General features: G+C 47.3%; 1 protein-coding gene across 1 annotated transcript in view; it reads left to right on the top strand.

Moving 5' to 3' along the window:
- LOC124020749 (TGF-beta receptor type-2-like) overlaps positions 1 to 10000 on the top strand; it is a 40122-nt gene that overhangs the window by 26114 nt on the left and 4008 nt on the right. The gene's annotated exons all lie outside the window — the stretch shown is intronic.

The raw sequence follows: 10000 nt of genomic DNA, 5'->3' as shown, positions 1-10000 counted from the left end.
TGGTAGATCACCTCATACAGTAACTAGTAGTGTGGTGGTAGATCACCTGATACAGTAACTAGTAGTGTAATGGTAGATCACCTCATACAGTAACTAGTAGTGTAATGGTAGATCACCTCATACAGTAACTAGTAGTGTGATGGTAGATCACCTCATACAGTAACTAGTAGTGTAATGGTAGATCACCTCATACAGTAACTAGTAGTGTGATGGTAGATCACCTCATACAGTAACTAGTAGTGTGATGGTAGATCACCTCATACAGTAACTAGTAGTGTGGTGGTAGATCACCTCATACAGTAACTAGTAGTGTGTAACTAGTAGATCACCTCAGCTCCTGCATGGCTCCCAGGAGGAGTTGTTGAAGGAGACATCAGAACTCTTTCCCTTCTTTGGGCAGGAGGGGAGATGACAGCCCTTCAGAGTGTTGTGAAGAGGGGAGATGACAGCCCTTCAGAGTGTTGTGAGGAAGTGAAGAGGGGAGATGACAGCCCTTCAGAGTGTTGTGAGGAAGTGAAGAGGGGAGATGACAGCCCTTCAGAGTGTTGTGAAGAGGGGAGATGACAGCCCTTCAGAGTGTTGTGAAGAGGGGAGATGACAGCCCTTCAGAGTGTTGTGAGGAAGTGAAGAGGGGAGATGACAGCCCTTCAGAGTGTTGTGAGGAAGTGAAGAGGGGAGATGACAGCCCTTCAGAGTGTTGTGAGGAAGTGAAGAGGGGAGATGACAGCCCTTCAGAGTGTTGTGAGGAAGTGAAGAGGGGAGATGACAGCCCTTCAGAGTGTTGTGAGGAAGTGAAGAGGGGAGATGACAGCCCTTTCAGAGTGTTGTGAGGAAGTGAAGAGGGGAGATGACAGCCCTTCAGAGTGTTGTGAAGAGGGGAGATGACAGCCCTTCAGAGTGTTGTGAAGAGGGGAGATGACAGCCCTTCAGAGTGTTGTGAGGAAGTGAAGAGGGGAGATGACAGCCCTTCAGAGTGTTGTGAGGAAGTGAAGAGGGGAGATGACAGCCCTTCAGAGTGTTGTGAGGAAGTGAATGAGTGAGCTTGCAGTGGGAAGTGGGGTGTGTGTGTGTGTGTGTGTGTGTGTGTGTGTGTGTGTGTGTGTGTGTGTGTGTGTGTGTGTGTGTGTGTGTGTGTGTGTGTGTGTGTGTGTGTGTGTGTGTGTGTGTGTGTGTGTGTGTGTGTGTGTGTGTGTGTGTGTGTGTGTGTGTGTGTGTGTGTGTGTGTGTGTGTGTGTGTAAACGTCAGGCCATGTGTTTGAAAGTATTGTAGGGGATAGACAGTGTGTGCTACTCTTTAACCTGCGACCGGCATCTCTTGATGAAAACACTGATAATAGACAGATAGATGACATTATAAATCCTCTCAGCTGGAATGATGCTTCTCAGGCTTCCTAATGCCACTCTGAGGCTTCTCAGCTTCCTAATGCTCCTCTGAGGCTTCTCAGCTTCCTAATGCTCCTCTGAGACTTCTCAGCTTCCTAATGCTCCTCTGAGGCTTCTCATCTTCCTAATGCTCCTCTGAGACTTCTCAACTTCCTAATGCTCCTCTGAGGCTTCTCAGCTTCCTAATGCTCCTATGAGGCTTCTCAGCTTCCTAATGCTCCTCTGAGGCTTCTCAGCTTCCTAATGCCACTCTGAGGCTTCTCAGGCTTCCTAATGCTCCTATGAGGCTTCTCAGCTTCCTAATGCTCATCTGAGGCTTCTCAGCTTCCTAATGCCACTCTGAGGCTTCTCAGGCTTCCTAATGCTCCACTGAGGCTACTCAGCTTCCTAATGCCACTGTGAGGCTTCTCAGCTTCCTAATGCCACTCTGAGGCTTCTCAGCTTCCTAATGCTCCTCTGAGGCTTCTCAGCTTCCTAATGCCACTCTGAGGCTTCTCAGGCTTCCTAATGCTCCACTGAGGCTTCTCAGCTTCCTAATACTCCTCTGAGACTTCTCAACTTCCTAATGCTCCTCTGAGGCCTCTCAGGCTTCCTAAAGCTCCTCTGAGGCTTCTCAGCTTCCTAATGCTCTTCTGAGACTTCTCAGCTTCTTAATGCTCCTCGGAGACTTCTCAGCTTCCTAATGCTCTTCTGAAACTTCTCAGCTTCCTAATGCTCCTCTGTGTGTGTATGTGTGTGTGTGTGTGTGTGTGTGTGTGTGTGTGTGTGTGTGTGTGTGTGTGTGTGTGTGTGTGTGTGTGTGTGTGTGTGTGTGTGTGTGTGTGTGTGTGTGTGTGTGTGTGTGTGTGTGTGTGTGTGTGTGTGTGTGTGTGTGTGTGTGTGTGTACTGTATATCAGACCCAGTACAGGAGACTCTGGTCCAGTCCTCACTACCCAGGGCTTATCTACGGGGGGGTGGGAGGCAAGTCAGCCTATGTATCCTGGACAGTTGCAGTGAAATGGATACTGGTGGTGGCCTGACTGCACTTCTCCTCTTGCCTCTCTTCAAGCCAACAACAGCACGACTAGGGGACACAAATACAGCCCTGCTGTTGTTGTGGTAGTTCCACCTCGCTCTCTATCTCTCTCTCTCTCTCTCTCTCTCTCTCTCTCTCTCTCTCTCTCTCTCTCTCTCTCTCTCTCTCTCTCTCTCTCTCTCTCTCTCTCTCTCTCTCTCTCTCTCTCTCTCTCTCTCTCTCTCTCTCTCTCTCTCTCTCTCTCTCTCTCTCTCTCTCTCCCTATCTTTCTGGATTGAATTTGTGTGTCCTGAATTAGCCCAGGGTTGCGGTGGGCTGAACCAGGCAGCAGGACGGCCAGTCTATAAGGGTGAGGAGAGGACCTGCCAGTCAGCCTGCCTGGGGAGGAAGGGGAATGCCCCGGCCTGGCCCTGGGAGACAGAGTAGTAGGGTGGGCAGCAGCTGGGAAGCAGGTGGCAGAGCAGGGCTGTCTGGGGAGGAAGGGGAATGCCCCTGCCTGGCCCTGGGAGACAGAGTAGTAGGGTGGGCAGCAGCTGGGAAGCAGGTGGCAGAGCAGGGCTGTCTGGGGAGGAAGGGGAATGCCCCTGCATGGCCCTGGGAGACAGAGTAGTAGGGTGGGCAGCAGCTGGGACCCATACAGCCAGACATTCCATCCATCTCCACCGGGCTTGAATTACCTACAGCAACAACAGCCACAGCACCAGGTTAGCTACCCCCACAGCACCAGGTTAGCTACCCCCACAGCACCAGGTTAGCTACCCCCACAGCACCAAGGTTAGCTACCCCCACAGCACCAGGTTAGCTACCCCCACAGCAGTATCCCTGGCTACGGAGTCTACTTCCTCTCTGTCTCTCTGTCTCTGTCTCTCTCTGTCTCTGTCTCTGTCTCTGTCTCTGTCTCTGTCTCTGTCTCTGTCTCTCTCTCTTTGTCTCTATCTCTGTCTCTATCTCTCTCTCTCTGTGTCTCTGTCTCTCTCTCTCTCTCTCTCTCTCTGTCTCTCTGTCTCTGTCTCTCTCTCTCTCTCTCTCTCTCTCTCTCTCTCTCTCTCTCTCTCTCTCTCTCTCTCTCTCTCTCTCTCTCTCTCTCTCTCTCTCTCTCTCTCTCTGTCTCTCTGTCTCTCTGTCTCTCTCTCTCTCTCTCTCTCTCTCTCTCTCTCTCTCTCTCTCTCTCTCTCTCTCTCTCTCTCTCTCTCTCTCTCTCTCTCTCTCTCTCTCTCTCTCTCTCTCTCTCTCTCTCTCTCTCTCTCTCTCTCTCTCTCTCTCTCTCTCTCTCTCTCTCTCTCTCTCTCTCTCTCTCTCTCTCTCTCTCTCTCTCTCTGGTTTTCATGAGGTACTGAGTTACTTACTGTTGATGGCCTATACTCCCTGATGAGTTGAAATAAGGAAGTGTTTGTTTCTGCCTGAGCACCAATGGTTCACAGACAAGCTCGTAAATGTGTAGTGCTCAGTACTGACAACTCACACATACACCGAGTGGACAAATCATTAGGGACACTTGGTCTTTCCACAACATAGATTGAACAGGTGAATCCAGGTGAAAGCTATGATCCCTTACTGATGCCAGTTGTTAAATCCTCTTCAATCAGTGTAGATGAAGGAGAGGAGACATGTAGATGAAGGGGAGGAGACATGTATATGAAGGGGAGGAGACATGTATATGAAGGGGAGGAGACATGTAGATGAAGGAGAGGAGACAGGTTTAAAGAAGGATTTTTAAGCCTTGAGACAATTGAGACATGGATTGTGTCTGTGTGCCATTCAGAGGGTGAATGGGGAAGACAAAAGATTGAAGTGCCTTTGAACAGGGTTATGGTAGAAGGTGCCAGGCGCAGCGGTTTGTGTCAAGAACTGCAACAGTTTGTATCAAGAACGGTCCACCAGTCAAAAGACATCCAGACAACTTGACACAACTGTGGGAAGCATTGGAGTCAACATCCCTGTGGAACGCCTTTCGACACCTTGTAGAATCCAGGTCCTGATTAATTGAGGCGGTTCTGAGGGCAAAGAGGGGTGCAACTCAATATTAGGAAGGTGTTCCTAATGTTTTGTACACTCAGTACTTTCTGTTGGTCTCAGATACACTACATGATCAAACGTATGTGGACAGCTGCTCGTCAAACATCTCTTTCCAAAATCATGTACATTAATACGGAGTTGGTCCTCCCCTTTGCTGCTATAACAGCCTCCTCTCTTCTAGGAAGGCTTTCCACTAGATGTTGGAACATTGCTGCTATAATAGCCTCCACTCTTCTGGGAAGGCTTTCCACTAGATGTTGAAACATTGCTGCTATAACAGCCTCCACTCTCCTGGGAAGGGTTTCCACTAGATGTTGAAACATTGCTGCTATAACAGCCTCCACTCTCCTGGGAAGGCTTTCCTACTAGATGTTGGAACATTGCTGCTATAACAGCCTCCACTCTCCTGGGAAGGCTTTCCACTAGATGTTGAAACATTGCTGCTATAACAGCCTCCTCTCTTCTGGGAAGGCTTTCCACTAGATGTTGGAACATTGCTGCTATAACAGCCTCCACTCTTCTGGGAAGGCTTTCCACTAGATGTTGGAACATGTTGTTGGGAGATTAGACGCTCCAATTCATCCCAAAGATTAGGCCTGGCTCGCTGTCGGCGTTCAATTGTTCGATGGGGTTGAGGTCAGGCCAGTCTGCGCAGGCCAGTCAAGTTCTTCCACACTGATCTCAACAAACCATTGCAGTATGGACCTCACTTTGCGCACAGGGACATTGTCATGCTGAAACAGGAAAGGGCCTTCCCCCAAACTTCCTGTTGTCACAAAGTTTCAAGCATAGAATCATCTAGAATGTCATTGTGTAGTGTTAACATGTCCCTTCGTTATTCCTCCTCCACCAAACTTTACAGTTGGCACTATGCATTGGGGCAGGTAGCGTTCTCCTGGCATCCGCCAAACCCAGATTTGTTTTGGTCGGACTGCCAGATGGTGAAGCTTGATTGGGAACCGAGGACAGACAATCTTTATGCGCTTCACGCTTTAGCGCTTGTTCTGCGAGCTTGTGTGGCCTACCACTTAGCGGCCGAGCCGTTGTTGCTCCTAGACGTTTCCACTTCACAATAACAGCACTTACAGTTGACCGGGGGGGCAGCTCTAGCAGGGCAGAAATTTGACGAACTGACTTGTTGTCGAAGCGACATCCTATGACGGTGCCTCGTTGAAAGTCACTGAGCTTTTCAGTAAGGCCCATTCTACTGCCAATGTTTGTCTATGGAGATTGCATGGCTGTGTGCTCGATGTTATACACCTGTCATCAACGGCTGTGGCTGAAATAGCGGAAACCACTAATTTGAAGGGATGTCCACATACTACTGCATTTATAGTGTATATAACCGTGGGAGAGAGTTGACAATTCTATAACAGTCTCAACAGTCAGGTTTTGAGTTGTGTTTGTGTTGTACAATATTGACAGTTCTCTTCAAGTCTGAACAGGCCTGCTTACAATGCTAGATGCCGTCAGCAGAATGGAAGTCCGCCTGTTGGCTCTGCTTCTCTGTCTGCAGCTCTGCCACAGCTAATGGTCACATTAGCTAACTAGGTCACAATGTGTTAGCCACAAGCTAAAACCTCCATAGTATCTCCTATAACTTTCCCTGGGACTGGGAGAAAGATAAGCTCAAGTATCTGGTGGGGTTATTTTCCATAGTGATGTATTGAGCGTTCTGCTCTCTCTCTCTCTCTCTCTCTCTGTCTCTCTCTCTCTCTCTCTCTCTCTCTCTGTCTCTCTCTGTCTCTCTCTCTCTCTCTCTCTCTTCCTCTCTCTTTCTCTCTCTCTTTCTCTCTCTCTCTCTCTTTACCTCTCTCTCTGTGTGACTCTCTCTCTCTCTCTCTCTCTCTCTCTCTCTACATCTCTCTTTCTCTCTCTCTTTCTCTCTCTCTCTCTCTTTACCTCTCTCTCTGTCTCTCTCTCTCTCTCTGTCTCTCTCTCTCTCTCTCTTTCTCTGTCTCTCTCTACCTCTCTCTCTCTCTCTCTCTCTACCTCTCTCTCTCTCTCTCTCTCTCTCTCTCTCTCTCTCTCTCTCCTCTCTCTTTCTCTCTCTCTACCTCTCTCTTTCTCTCTTTCTCTCTCTTTACCCTCTCTCTCTCTCTCTCTACCTCTCTCTTTCTCTCTCTTTACCTCTCTCTCTCTCTCTCTCTCTCTCTTTACCTCTCTCTCTCTTTACCTCTCTCTCTCTCTCTTTACCTCTCTCTCTCTCTTTCTCTCTCTCTCTCTCTCTACCTCTCTGTCTCTCTCTCTCTCTGTCTCTCTCTGTCTCTCTCTCTCTGTCTCTCTCTCTCTCTCTCTCTCTCTCTCTCTCTCTCTCTCTCTCTCTCTCTCTCTCTCTCTCTCTCTCTCTCTCTCTCTCTCTCTCTCTGTCTCTCTCTCTCAGCCAGTAGTGGATGTTTCAGACAGACGGACAGATTATCTGTAAAGGAAACTGTCATAAACCGTGTCCCTACGAGTACTTTTATTGGTGGGCCTGGTATTTACTATGCGGCCGGGGCCCCAGTGAGAGGAGAGCAGCTTTCGGTCCCTCGTGTGACATCTGTTACCAAAACCACGGAATTCTTCACATAGCTAGCATCTCCCAGGCTTGGACAGGACCACGGCAGACCACGGCAGGCAGGGAGGGAGGTTGGCAGGGAGGGAGGCAGGCAAGGAGACAGACAGACAGACAGACAGACAGACAGACAGACAGACAGACAGACAGACAGACAGACAGACAGACAGACAGACAGACAGACAGACAGACAGACAGACAGACAGACAGACAGACAGACAGACAGACAGACAGACAGACAGACAGACAGACAGACAGACTGGGAGGGAGGGAGGGAGGGAGGGAGGGAGGGAGGGAGGGAGGGAGGGAGGGAGGGAGGGAGGGAGGGAGGGAGGGAGGAGGGAGGGAGGGAGGGAGGGAGGGAGGGAGGGAGGGAGGGAGGGGGGGGAGGGAGGGAGGGAGGGAGGGAGAGACAGGCAGACAGACAGACAGACAGGGAGGGGGGCAGACAGACAGACAGGGAGGGAGCGAGGGAGAGAGGCAGGGAGGCTGTTAATGAGAAGGTTCCTGTGTATAGCCCTGTTTTCCTTGGGTCTGGCTCAGCTAGCTTTAGACTCAGCTGTCCTTGTGTTATCTTTCCCTGTGCTGTGGGTCTGCTCCCCCTGTGTACAGGACTGGCTGTGTTATCTTCTCTGTGCTGGGGGCCTCTGTTCTGACTCTCTCAGTTCACCAGAGCACTCTGTTATGGCTCTCTCAGTTCACCAGAGCACTCTGTTATGGCTCTCTCAGTTCACCCGAGCACTCTGTTATGGCTCTCTCAGTTCACCAGAGCACTCTGTTATGGCTCTCTCAGTTCACCAGAGCACTCTGTTATGGCTCTCTCAGTTCACCAGAGCACTCTAACTATTCTCAGGTCAGACCTCGATTTATAACTGTTGTCAGGTCAGACCTCGGTTTATAACTGTTCTCAGGTCAGACCTCGGTTTATAACTGTTCTCAGGTCAGACCTCGGTTTATAACTGTTCTCAGGTCAGACCTCGGTGAATAACTGTTCTCAGGTCAGACCTCGGTTTATAACTGTTCTCAGGTCAGACCTCGGTTTATAACTGTTCTCAGGTCAGACCTCGGTTTATAACTGTTCTCAGGTCAGACCTCGGTGAATAACTGTTCTCAGGTCAGACCTCGGTGAATAACTGTTCTCAGGTCAGGTAAAGATCTGGGCTATTTATTCCATTTCAGCAGAAAACACAGCAGGTCTTCAAATAGAGGAGAACTGAAGAAGCAGCAGAAATAACTAGATCCCACAGTCTGGGTCTGTGTCCAAGAACCACCCTGTTTCATAATGTAGTGCACTACTTTAGACCAGAGCCCCCATATGCTATATAGGGAATAGGGCCCCATTTAGGGGACACTCCCTGGGTGTGTTCTGTTTAAAAGAAGCTGAAACAGAACGGGGGGGGGGGGAACAGGGCATGTCTACTTGTCAAAAACAGGATGTGTTGGGCTTGTGGAGTCAGCTTCTTCTACAGGGTCCCCGGTGCGATCCCTGCCCTAGCTGGGTTTCCTGTCCGACCGGGACCGGGGTTCCATTCTGGCCTCTCCACTTCCTGTGGGTCCACACAGTGATTCAGGATTCTACTATAACATAACAACAGCTCTCTATATTAACTCTACTATAACATAACAACAGCTCTCTATATTAACTCTACTATAACACAACAACAGCTCTCTATATTAACTCTACTATAACATAACAACAGCTCTCTATATTAACTCTACTATAACACAACAACAGCTCTCTATATTAACTCTACTATAACATAACAACAGCTCTCTATATTAACTCTACTATAACATTACAACAGCTCTCTATATTAACTCTACTATAACATAACAACAGCTCTTATATTAACTCTACTATAACACAACAACAGCTCTCTATATTAACTCTACTATAACATAACAACAGCTCTCTATATTAACTCTACTATAACACAACAACAGCTCTCTATATTAACTCTACTGTAACATAACAACAGCTCTCTATATTAACTCTACTGTAACATAACAACAGCTCTCTATATTAACTCTACTATAACATAACAACAGCTCTCTATATTAACTCTACTGTAACATAACAACAGCTCTCTATATTAACTCTACTGTAACATAACATTACAACAGCTCTCTATATTAACTCTACTATAACATTACAACAGCTCTCTATATTAACTCTACTATAACATAACAACAGCTCTCTATATTAACTCTACTATAACATAACAACAGCTCTCTATATTAACTCTACTATAACATAACAACAGCTCTCTATATTAACTCTACTATAACACAACAACAGCTCTCTATATTAACTCTACTATAACTCTACTATAACATTACAACAGCTCTCTATATTAACTCTACTATAACACAACAACAGCTCTCTATATTAACTCTACTATAACTCTACTATAACATTACAACAGCTCTCTATATTAACTCTACTATAACATAACAACAGCTCTCTATATTAACTCTACTATAACATTACAACAGCTCTCTATATTAACTCTACTATAACATAACAACAGCTCTCTATATTAACTCTACTATAACATAACATAACAACAGCTCTCTATATTAAATCTACTATAACATTACAACAGCTCTCTATATTAACTCTTGCCCCTACTGTAACATAACATTACATGCTGTAGGTATCCATTACCTCATATGATGCAGTTTGAAGCTGAGCTTTATACTGTAGATGTTTTACTGTCATAAAAACGGGTGGATTTCAAATCACATGTTACTTGTCACATACACACATGGTTAGCAGATGTTAATGTGAGTGTAGCGAAACGCCTGTGACTTGACAGATGATGGCTGTGGTTTGTGGCGTTGATTTGTTTGGCTGTGTTTGTTTGTGTTACAGATGTAAATGGATTGGTTGTGTCTCTCTGTGTGTTCCAGAGGTGATCTAATTGGTTGTGTCTCTCTGTGTGTTCCAGAGGTGATCTAATTGGTTGTCTCTCTGTGTGTTCCAGAGGTGATCTAATTGGTTGTGTCTTTCTGTGTTCCAGAGGTGATC

Source organism: Oncorhynchus gorbuscha, unplaced genomic scaffold, assembly GCF_021184085.1.
Source record: "Oncorhynchus gorbuscha isolate QuinsamMale2020 ecotype Even-year unplaced genomic scaffold, OgorEven_v1.0 Un_scaffold_897, whole genome shotgun sequence".
Taxonomy (NCBI): Eukaryota; Metazoa; Chordata; class Actinopteri; order Salmoniformes; family Salmonidae; genus Oncorhynchus; species Oncorhynchus gorbuscha.
This window is presented reverse-complemented; position numbering and strand designations above follow the sequence as displayed.